Source organism: Desmodus rotundus, chromosome X (genome assembly GCF_022682495.2).
Source record: "Desmodus rotundus isolate HL8 chromosome X, HLdesRot8A.1, whole genome shotgun sequence".
Lineage (NCBI taxonomy): Eukaryota > Metazoa > Chordata > Mammalia > Chiroptera > Phyllostomidae > Desmodus > Desmodus rotundus.
Genome location: NC_071400.1, coordinates 8673888 through 8685775, shown reverse-complemented (window position 1 = coordinate 8685775; position 11888 = coordinate 8673888).

Below are 11888 nucleotides of genomic sequence, written 5' to 3'. Positions count from 1 at the left end.
GGAATTCTACACAGCAAAGAGAAAGAAGGAGCTTATACCCTTTGCAATAGCATGGATGAACTGGAGAGCATTATGCTAAGTGAAATAAGCCAGGAGGTGAGGGACAAATACCATATGATCTCACCTTTAACTGGAACATAATCAACAAAAGAAAAAAGCAAACAAAATATAACCAGAGACATTGAAATTAAGAACATTGTAACAATAGCCAGAGGGGAGTGGGGAGGGGAGAGTGGGGAGAGGGGTCTATAGGAGCTACTATAAAGGACACAAGGACCAAATCAAGGGGGAGGGTAGAGGTGGGGAAGGGAGGTGGGATTGGCTGGGGTGGGGTGGAGGGAAGGGGAGAAAATGCAGACAATTGTAACTGAATAAAAATAAATAAATAAAAATTTTAAAAGATTATTTTATTTTTAAACAGAAGGGAAGAGACGGAGACAGAGAGAGAGAGAAAAACATCAATGTGTGGTTGCCTGTCATGCACCTCCTACTAGGGACCTGGCCCACAACCCAGGCATGTGCCCTGACTGGGAATTAAACCAGTGACCCTTTGGTTCACAGGCCAGTGCTCAATCCACTGAGCCACATCAGCCAGGGCTTCTTTGGGTTCATCTTGATTGGGACTCTGTGCTTCCTGGACTTGTGTGACTTTTTCTCTCATCAAGTGAAGGAAGTTTTCTGTCATTACTTTTTCAAACAGGTTTTCTATCCCTTGCTTCTCCTATTCTCCTTCTGGTATCCCTATGATATGGATATTATTACCTTTCATGTTGTCCTGCAGTTCCCTTAAACCCTCTTCATTCTTTTTTATTCTTTTTTCATTTTGTTGCTCTGTGTGGGAATTTTTTTCTACCTTGTCTTCTGGCTCACTGATTTGATCCTGTGTTTCATCTAGCCTGCTCTTAATTCCTTCTACTGTGTTCTTCATTTCAGATATTATATTCTTCATTTCCTTCTGGCCCTTATTGATAGTTTCTATGTCCTTTTGCATGCTGGTATAGTTTGCAGTAAGTTCCTTATACTTTCCTGGAGTTCTTTGTAATTCTCACTGAGCTCCTTGAGCTTCCTTATAAACATTATTTTGAACTCAATGTCTGATAGTTTGCTTGCCTCTATTTCATGTAGTAGTCTTTCTGGGGATTCCTCCTTTCCTTTCGATTGGAGGTTGTGTCTTTGTCTCCTCATTTTAAGTGACTCTTTTTGTGTGTTTCTGTGTCTTAGATTGATCTTCTTTGACTCCCTGTCTTTGCGGGGTGAACTTCTGTGGTAGGAGACCTGTGGGACTCAGTGGTGTGGTCTTCTTGATCTCCTGAGCTCGATGCTCTTGGGATGTTCTTTTTGCTATTTATGTTGGGTCTCTGGATGTAATTGGGTTTTGGTTGTTGCTGGGTCATCCTTTGGGGGTCCTTCCCTCTGGCTAGCTGAGAGTCATTCTGCCCACCACATCTTGTGTGCTGTTATACAGGTTCTTCCAGAACAAACTCCAATAGCCCAGGAAACATACCCTCACCCACAAAAATAACTCCCCACCCACAACCACACTATCAACAGCAAATGAGCCAATATTAATAAATGTGTAAAGAAATTAAGACTACTATAAGAAAGTAAGAATGTATATGAAATGATTAATTGAAAGAAAAATGATTTTGAGAAGGTGGAGGGAGGAGCAATAATAAGAGTATGGAATAGAGACAAGGCAAAGAGAGAGAGAAAATAAAATTTACATTTTAAATATAAAAGGTAGGGAAGATGGTGGAATGGAGTAAGAGAAAGGAAGCATATAGTATTAGTTTTAAACAGAAATTTAAAAATATAATGAGAGAGATACTTGAACAATAAAATTTAAAAATATGTATAGTGAGAGAGAGAAAAAAATAGGAACCAAATTGGAGAAAAAGATCCACCATAGCAATATCAACAACAAATGAGCAAAGATTAATATAGGTTGGATGGGAATATGAGGGGGGGAAAAGAAAGAAAGAAAAGCTTAAGAGATGTCTAGAGGAAAGAGAAGTGATTTTGAGAGGATAGAGAGAGAAGGAATACTAAGAGTGAGGAATGAAAACCAGGCTAAGACAGAGAAAAATTTAAATTTAAAATGAGAAAAGAAAGGGCAGGAGGAAGGAAAAATGGAATAGGACAGGGAACGGCAAAATTTGAGATTTAAAATACAAAAATAGTGAAGAAGTACAAACAGGTAGTTGGAGAATAGCCATGGGGATGTAAAATACAGTATAGGAAATAGAATAGCTAAAGAACTTATACCCAAGACCCATGGACATGAACAATGGTGGAGGGATTGCCTGATGGAGTGGGGGGGGGTGCTTGGGAAGAGGGGGGCAAAGGGGGAAAAATCAGGACTACTGTAATATCATAATCAGTAAAATATAATTTAAAAAAATTTAAAAAATAGTGAAGATCTAGAAATAAAATAGAAGAAATGCAGCAAGAACCACCCTGTCCACAACCAATGAGCAAAGACTGATAAGGGTAGGGAGAGAATAAGGGTATTTTAAGAATAGAAAAAAGAATATGAGATGACTAATGAGAAGAAAAATGGTTTTGAGAGGTTGGAGGGTAAAGTAATAGTAAGAGTGTGGAATAGAAAAAAGTTGCAGCAAGAGAGAAAATAAGATTTAAAATGAAAATTAGAAGAAGAAAGAAAAGGTAAAATGGAGTAAGAAAAGGAGGAGCAAAATATGAGATTTGAAATAAAGTATAATATAAAAACTAGTGACTTCTTTGGGACAACCTTGAAGGACAAGAAATGAATGTTAAAAAGCTATGCAGAGGTGAAAAATAATGGAAATCATGAAGAAGACTGCAATGGAATTCATCTCAGTAGAATCTAGTGTTTAATACTGTCTTCTCTTTCTAGATCTGCCCCTGGTGATGTCAGATGGGGTCCCAGTCTGGCCCTAGGCAACCTGTTTGAGACTACAAGTGATCCACACTCTGTGGCTGTCTCCTTCAGTTATTAATCTATCAATCTATAATCAGTAGTCAGGTTTAAGCACCACAGGGTCGAGCAGTGTAATTCCTCCAGGTAGAGCTATTGCTTTTCCTCAGTCTGATGCCATTCAGAGAGGAGTGCTCTGCCTGAGAAAGATGGCTCTTGCAGTGTGGGGGATAACTCAGCACACTGAGTTGGCTATTCCTTGAGTTTTCTCCCTAGAGCCACCAACTCCAGACTCTCCTCAGCTGTCTCTAGTCTAATCTGCCCTCCCTTTGCTGGAGCCCAGGGTAAGTGACCACAAACGAAATTTTGCGCATTGGCCCTTTAAGAGGTTCTCTATGTCTCCAGCCATCTGTCCCTGGCAGACAGAAACCCTGCGGCTTTTCACAGCTGTATGTTATCTGGGTTCCTTCTGGCACTGATGCTGTAGGCTGGGGAGCCCAGCTTGGGATTTAGACCCCATACTTCTCAGGGGGAACCCCTTAGCCACTGAAATATCCCTCTGGCACTTCAACTGCTGCTCGTGGGAGCCCAGCCAGCTGTCTTGCAACTCCGCACTCCCTACCAGTCACGTTGTGGTGAAGTGGTTTCTTCCATCTGTCCATGGTTATAAAGTTTCTCTCCAGCTAGTGTTCAGCTAGTTATTCCAGATGATTTCCCTATAATTTAGTTGTAATTCCAGATTTGTCCTGGGAGAACGTAAGTGTAGCTTCCACTTACTCCTCCGCCATCTTGGGTCTCCTTGGGTATAAATATATTTCAAAAATATACTAGTTTTGACTCTTATTCTTGTACAGGCAACAAATATTTTTGGACCAAATCTGTTAGGGAAAGTGGCCTGTCTCTTGGGGGCCACACTTGGCCAACTTCTCAATCTTGAGGAAGTAACAGAGCTGTGGCTTGCCAGCCATGGCTTGGTGAGCAGGTGAGAGCCCAGATGGACAGGGTGTTTATCTCCACTCTCTTCCCAATCCTTTGACACCTTCTAGACTCCTCTATTCTGGGATTGAAGCCCTCAGTTTTCTTTTCCATCCTCAATCAATTTACTTCCCATGGAGGCACCTCCAGTCTGGTGGTTTCCCCAGTCTTGCATTTTCCCCTTCTTCTCCTTTGTCCAGTGCCTGGATTTTGATATTTTGTAATTTGTAACTTCCAGCCTTCAGATTCTCTGCAGTTGAGAGAGTCTGAAGTTAGGAAACCTGGGCTCAAATTTCACCATTCTAGTTTTGTACCCTTGGCAGGTCACTTAACTCAGTTTCCTCACCTGCAAAGTAAAGATAACAATACCTACTTATAAGATTGTTTTGAAGATTCAATGAGATACTGTATATGAAAGTGTCTGCTGAATTGAATCCAACATCCTGTCCAATGTCAAGTGAAGCCATACAGTTTACCAGTTAATGGCAACTAACTTCCTTTAGACAGAAATTAGGAAACAGGGAACAAGGCAGACAGCAGAGAGAGGGCTATATTATATTTCCAGGCTCATGCTTATGGATAGCAACACCAGGAATGTTGCTATTGAACTCCTCACTGTGTATTTTGGGGACAGCCCTATAAATACTCACACAAAATAATTAGTCCTCCTCCTGCTCCCCCTCAGCCCCACTGCTTCTCAGAAATGGCCCATATCAGCCACTTGAATGACAGATGAAGCAAGCCAATAAGTTCTGCTCCCTGCATGGTATTCTTCCAGAGTCAAAGACCTTTTTTTTTTTTTTTGAAACTGAAGGTTAACTTTTATTGTAGATACTGCCATAATCTTTTTTTCTTTTTAATCATTTTTATTTTTTAATATACATTTATTGATTATGCTATTACAGTTGTCCCATTCCCGCCCCTTCACTCAACTCCATCCTGCCCACCCCCTCCCTCCCACATTTCCCCCCTATAGTTCATGTCCATGGGTCATACTTATAAGTTCTTTAGCTTCTACATTTCCTACACGATTCTTACCCTCCCCCTGTCTATTTTCCACTTATCATTTATGCTATTTATTCTCTGTACCTTTCTCCCCTCTCTCCCCCTCCCAATCCCCTATTGATACCCTCCATGTGATCTTCATTTCTGTGGTTCTGTTTCTGTTCTAGTTGTTTGCCTAGTTTGCTCATGTTTTTGTTTCAGGTGTGGTCGTTAATAACTGTGAGTTTGCTGACATTTTTACTGCTCATATTTTTTATCTTCTTTTTCTTAGGTAACTCCCTTTAACATTTCATATAATAATGGCTAGGTGATGATGAACTCCTTTAACTTGACCTTATCTGAGAAGCACTTGATCTTCCCTTCCATTCTAAATGATAGCTTTGCTGGATAGGGCAATCTTGCATGTAGGTCCTTGCCTTTCATGACTTGGAATACTTCTTGCCAGTCCCTTCTTGCCTGTAAGGTCTCTTTTGAGAAATCAGCTGACAGTCTTATGGGAAGTCCTTTGTAGGCAACTGTGTTTTCTCTTGCTGCTTCTAAGATTGTCTCCTTCTGTTTCATCTTGGGTAATGTAATTCTGATGTGCCTTGGTGTGTTCCTCCTTGGGTCCAGCTTCTTTGGGACTCTCTGAGCTTCCTGGACTTCCTGGAAGTCTATTTCCTTTGCCAGATGAGGGAAGTTCTCCTTCATTATTTGTTCAAATAAGTTTTCAATTTTTTGTTCTTCCTCTTCTCCTTCTGGCACCCCTAGAATTCGGATGTTGGAACGTTTCAAGATGTCCTGGAGGTTCCTAAGCCTCTCCTCATTTTTCCGAATTCTTGTTTCTTCATTCTTTTCTGGTTGGATGTTTCTTTCTTCCTTCTGGTCCACACCATTGACTTGAATCCCAGTTTCCTTCGCATCACTATTGGTTCCCAGTACATTTTCCTTTGTTTCTCTTGGCATAGCCTTCATTTTTTCATCTACTTTTCGAACAAATTCAACCAATTCTGTGAGCGTCTTAATAACCAGTGTTTTGAACTGTGCATCCGATTGGTTGGCTATCTCTTCCTCGCTTAGTTGTATTTTTTCTGGAGCTTTGAAGTGTTCTGTCATTTGGGCCATTTTTTTTTTTGTCTTGGCACATCTGTTACTTAAAGGGGCAGAGCCTTAGGTGTTCACCGGGGCGGGGTAATGCTGGTCACTGCCCTGTGACACTGTATGTGGGGGATGGGACGAGAAGGAGCAATGGCGCCCGCTCCACTCTGCCAGATCTCAGTCACTCCCTCTGCTACCCACGATCAAATTGGGCCCCTCTGGTGCTGGTTTCTGAGTGGGTGGGCTTGTGCCCACTCTAGGCCCCTGTGGGTCTCTCCAACGACCTCTCCTGTGAGGCTGGGAGTCTCTCCTGCTGCCACCCCAACCCCCACGGGTGTTTTCACTCAGAGGTTTGAGGCTTTATTTCCCCGCGCTGGAGCCCTGGGTTACCTGGACTGCTTTGCTCCCTGCCGTTCGTCCCAGTTTATCTGTGCGTGAGTGTGGGGCTGCGGGGTGCTACCTGCCGCTCTGCCTGCCATGTTCTCCGCCACTCTGAGTCGGGCCCTCTTGGTTTATCTGTGCGCGAATGTGGGGCCGCAGGGTCTGCTAGTGGTCAGACTGCCTGCGCCTTTCGTCGCCAGTCTCAGTCCCGCCAGGCCACGTGAGTCCTCTCCGCCCTGGCTGCCCATCCCCACCCCTCCTACCGGTCTGGATGTATGTTTCTTTTTTATCTCCTTGTGTCGGACTTCCTTGTCGTTCGATTTTCTGTCAGTTCTGGTTGTGCGAGGAGGTGCAGTGTGTCTACCTATGCCGCCATCTTGGTTCCTCCTTTTTAATCATTTTTAAATTAATGTTCAAATACAGTTGTCTCCATTTTCCCACCACCACTTTCCCCCGCCCAACACAGAGTCAAGGATCTTTATTGTTTCATCGCAACTGTGATGAGCTGGAAAAGAAGACTTTAGTGAGGAAACTACTACCAGGTCACCATGATTGGCCATCACTTCTGGTTTGGGCCAGGCAGCCCATGAGGCATCAAGGACCTTGGCTAAATCCATTTGGCTACCTGGTGGCTCAAATCAAGGCACCATGGGAAGGAACTCTGCTACACTGAGGCTCCAGGATTATCAGTGACTTGCAGTTCTCTCTGCTCCCTGGGGATATCCTCAGGGAGTTTTCTGGCCCTTAGCCTGCTGCTGGGGCCTGAAATGCAGACTACCCTTGCTCCCCACCCCCACCATATAAACATTCATGATCCACTACAGAAACCCTAGTCCCTATTCAAAATCAGCTCTAATGTCACCTCAAGCAGGAAATTTTCTCTGGAGCCCCTTCCCCCACCACTGCCAGATGTGAGCTTCCCTCCCCTGGATCTCTTCACACTTCCTCTCCTAAGGCATTTATCACATTCTGTCATGTGTAACAGCTATTTATGTGTTTGTCTTATCCTTCCTTCTCTACTGCAGCCAGGGACTGGGGCCCTTTTATCTCTGTACCCCCACAGTGCCTGACACAAGTAAGAGGTCATTCATTCCATCAGCAAATACTTACTGACCACCTACTCTTGGATACTTGCTGAGTACTCAGGAAGCAGACACTTTGGGACTACACAGAACCCTGCTACCACATCTAAGTCCCCTTAGCCGAGACTTGTCTCCAAGGTACTCCTTTCTCACCTTACCTTATGACACAGTAAGCAGGTAGGTAGGGGGTTCCCCTAAAAAATGGGGAGTTACAAAAGATGCAGCCATTAGGAACATGTGCTTACTCTTAAATGCCTGTGTGTGGTTCAGCCCAGTGCTGCCTGAACCCCATACTATACCAGGTCCCGTTGGAGGTTTGTACCCCTTGGGTAACCCATGAGGCAGAGCGCCAGATAGAATTCCTTCCTAATCCCAAACTTTGTACCCTTTCCCACTGACCCTGTGTTCCCACCACGGGGGGTTACTGAACATTTGCACATGGTCCCAGGAGACGGCATACAATGAATTACATGCCCTAAGAGTTTCTGCTTTCTGGAAACTTCCAGTCTAAGAAAATGTAAGCGTCCTATTCTATGGCCTGACTTTGTGGTTTGGGGGGGTAGAGGAGCACACTGTTGCCACCTTAGTCCTATCGGAGGCCTGCAGAGGTAAGCTGAGGCTCTCACACCAAGCCAAGAGGAAAGCAGGATTAATTGTTAGATGCAAGGACCCTTACTCGTCCCAGCAACGGGGAAAGAACTAAGCCTGAATTCTTGGATATATTGTCTTTGAACTGAGTGTGGGCCAGTGTCCTGACTATAGGATTACAGGATTAGGAGTCATGGTTGGATTTGTAGCCCAGGTAAACCACTTACTAACTGTGGGCAGATCATCTCTCCTTTCTGAGCCTCACTTTCCTCAGCTATAAAATGGAGTTAATAAACCACTCAGAACCCTTGGCGCTCCACTCATCAGCCAAGACCCTATCAGAATGAAATTCAGGGCATGAGAGAACAGAGAAGATAGATTATATTTTTTTATAATTCTAAAAAAATGTTTATTTAGGAAAGGTTGTCATAGAAAAGTCTTGTTATCCAGGCTGACAGGAGCCATAGAGATCTTCTTGTCCAACTGTCTCATTTTATTGATGGAAAAACTGCGGTCCAAAGGGGGTAAGGTCTGCCTCAGGTCACCCAAACAATATAGTGCTGGGGAATGTCCCTAAACAAAGGACCACTAAAGCTGGCTTTCACGAATAATTGACTGCTGGGGCTCTGCTGGCCCCAGTACACAAAATCCAAGGTCACTGATCCTGAGAGTTTTCTAATCTAAGAAGAGCCCATCACCAATAAACCCATGTTCTTTCCTTTGGTTTAAGCTGTGAAGAAATATTAAAGGTGACTAATAAGGAAATTGGAGGGACAATGGGAATGTTCATTATCTTAATTGTGCTGGTGATTTTACAGGTGCAAGCACATGTCAAAACTATCAATCAACCTGTGCATTTTAAATATATGTAATTTACTGGAAGACAAATATACCTCAAAAACACTGTAAATAAAATAGTAGAGAGACCCAAATGTTGAGCCGAGTAAGAGCTTAAGAGGGTCTGAATATTGCTAATGTGGCCTCGATGTAGTTTTGTTGTTCAAGATCAGCATTCCTTCTCCTGCGTTTCATGGAGGCACCACAGGCAGCTTTCTTCAAAGTTGTTATATCTGTCCTCACCTGCACCCACCCAGAGCCCAGAGGCTCATCTTGGCTGCTCAGCTGGTACAGGCCAGGGATAGATGCAGGACTAGCTTTTCTGACTTCTTCCTCCCTGCAGGATTCATGGGAATCCCGTAGCCTGAATTGAACAAAAACTCAAAAAGTTTGTGTGGCAATGAAACCTTAATTTAACTCATTCGAAAGATTTCCATCACCTCCCACCCCCTGTCATTTTCTCCTGCCTCACAGCAGGGACACATGTGCTACCTAAAAGTTGTTTCCAAGTCACACAACTGGCTTTTCTTTATTTTGCTTCCCCAAGTCAACAAACTTTTTTTCAGAATTTACTTTGTGCAAAGCTACACCCTATGGGAAACAAGGATGCCTAAGCCAACTCTCTACCTCCATATAAACTCTCAACCTTATACACAAATAACTCTCATGCTGGGCAAAAAGTGATGCATGTCATGAAGAATTCCCAAGTGCTGTAGCACTGCAAAAACAGAGAGTGCTTGCTTTTACCCAGGGCATTAGGGGAGCCTTCATGGGGGAATGGCCCATAGAGTCGAGCCCTGATGGATGGGTCATTGTCCCTTAACAATAAGAAATGGCATTTGAGTCCTGGCTGGTGTGGCTCAGTGGATTGAGCACTGGCCTGCAAACCAAAGGGTCGCTGGTTGATTCCCAGTCAGGGCACATGCCTGGTTTGTGGGCCAGGTCCCCAGTGGGGGGCATAGGAGAGGCAACTGCACATTGATGTTTCTCTCCCTCTCTTTCTCCCTCCCTTCCCCTCTCTCTAAAAATAAGTAAATAAAATCTTTTTAAAATTATAAAAAAAGAAATGGCATTTGAGTGGTATTTTGCATTTTGTAAAAGTGTTTTTCATATCATTCTGTCTTATCATCACAACAATTTTAAAACGTAACTGGGTTGTTATCATTAGCCTTGTTTTAGAGAGAAGTAAACTGAAGCTCACAGATACGTTTGGTAGGTATGACATCCAACTTATGGCTTTAAAGTCTAAGTACTCTTACTACTCCATAAAGATATTTAATAGGCAGAGGTGGAAGGTGCAAGGAGGCCAGAAATCCAGGAGAGCCGTGGTGGGTATTTCAGTCAGCAGAAGAATGAGGATTGTGTAAGGAAGCAGTGAATCGCAGACTTGAAAGGCTGCTTCAGACCCATTATTGTGTGAACCCTGAGAAGGAAGACACCTACTAAGGAGGACTGCTGGTGGCTAACTGGGCTCAAATGTTTAAAAAACAGCCTAGCATCCATTTCTGCACAGGGACCTTTCACACAAACTGCACTTCAGGGAGAAGCCTGCACTGACCCACCTGCCTCAGCACTGAATTGCCTGCATGCTCTATGTTCCTGTCATCTGAGCCAGCTCTTGTAAAGAAGTTCCCTGGAGTCCTATTTCAACCAATAAGACTGTCACTTTCCCCATCCAGTCAGAGCTGCCAAGCTCTGAACAACCAGAGTGGTTCTATTCTGACCAATCAGAACAGTGCCTTTTGTACCAATTAAACAGTGAGAATTTGGAGTCCTAGTTTGCATGAGGACAGATCAATTAAGGACTAAAAGGGACTCCTGTCTATGTAAGCCAGCTTACCTCTGGCTCTGAAAGTGCACTTTCCCTTTCTACCAACTGAAGACTGTTTTCCTGGGTAAGTTGAAACACCAAAGATGTCCTTCCAGAGCAGAGTGGAACAGACCAGTGCAGTGCAATGGAAACCATTGAGGAGCACAGCAAAGTTTTCTAGCCAGAGAGGGGCCTGGCTCCAGGACTGTCTGGTTCCAGGGCTGTCTGGCTCCAGGGCTGTCTGGCTCCAGGGCTGTCTGGCTCCATGGCTGTCTGGCCCCAGGGCTGTCTGGCCCCAGAGCTGCCTGGCCCCAGAGCTGCCTCATAGCCATGTGGTTTTCACAGCCTTGCTGTATCACCATTGAACTGTTTTGCACTGAATGAAGCTTCCTTCTTCACCACACCCCAAATTGGGGATTCATGTTGGTGTTGAATTGATGCTAGCAACCATTGGTTGACAGTTGGTAGCTTTAAATGCCAAGCTAATGGTCTGTATATTTATCCCCTGTGTTTTATAAGACTAGGTATAGATGTTAACTAGACTTATTGTACTGATCATTTTGTAATTTATACAAATACCAAGCCATTAGGTTGTACACCTGAAATTAATATGTTATATTTCAATAAAAAAGAATACAGTTAGAATTAGTGCTTAGAAGGAGGGTGGAGACTAGTGATGTATGTAAGGAGCTACCTTTGCTTTGCTTTTAGGGGTCCAACAACACAAACATTAGGGTGACCCTAGCCCCCTCCTTCAGCTGTGAGTAGAGAAGACACATGGAGACACTTATCCAGGTTAAATTACAAAAGCCATTTCCTTTTGAGCAGCTTGCTTCTCAGCTGCCATGGAGGAGGCAGTGGGGTCAGGGAGCAGAAGGAAATGAAAGAGGGTAGGAAGATAAAGGGATGGCCAGGAAGGGAAGTCAGGCTCCAGGCCACATCCTGACAGACAGCCAGGCCCAGACTGAGGCTCTCCTGAGATGCTCTGGCCAGTTTCCTACTAGGACAAATTCAACTTTAATTAATCTGTTTCCCCTACAGCTCATTGTTGCAGGCAAAAAAGAAAAGCCTGAAAGCACTTGTGTTTAGACCTTCGGCTAATCATTCAGGCAGCACGCACCACACTGGACAAGAAAGGGCAGGCTCCCATTGAGGCAGTAGAACATGCATGTGAGTCAGGGAATCTAGGGCAAGTTACTGAGCTTCTCTTAGCCTCAGTTTCCTCAAGTGTCAA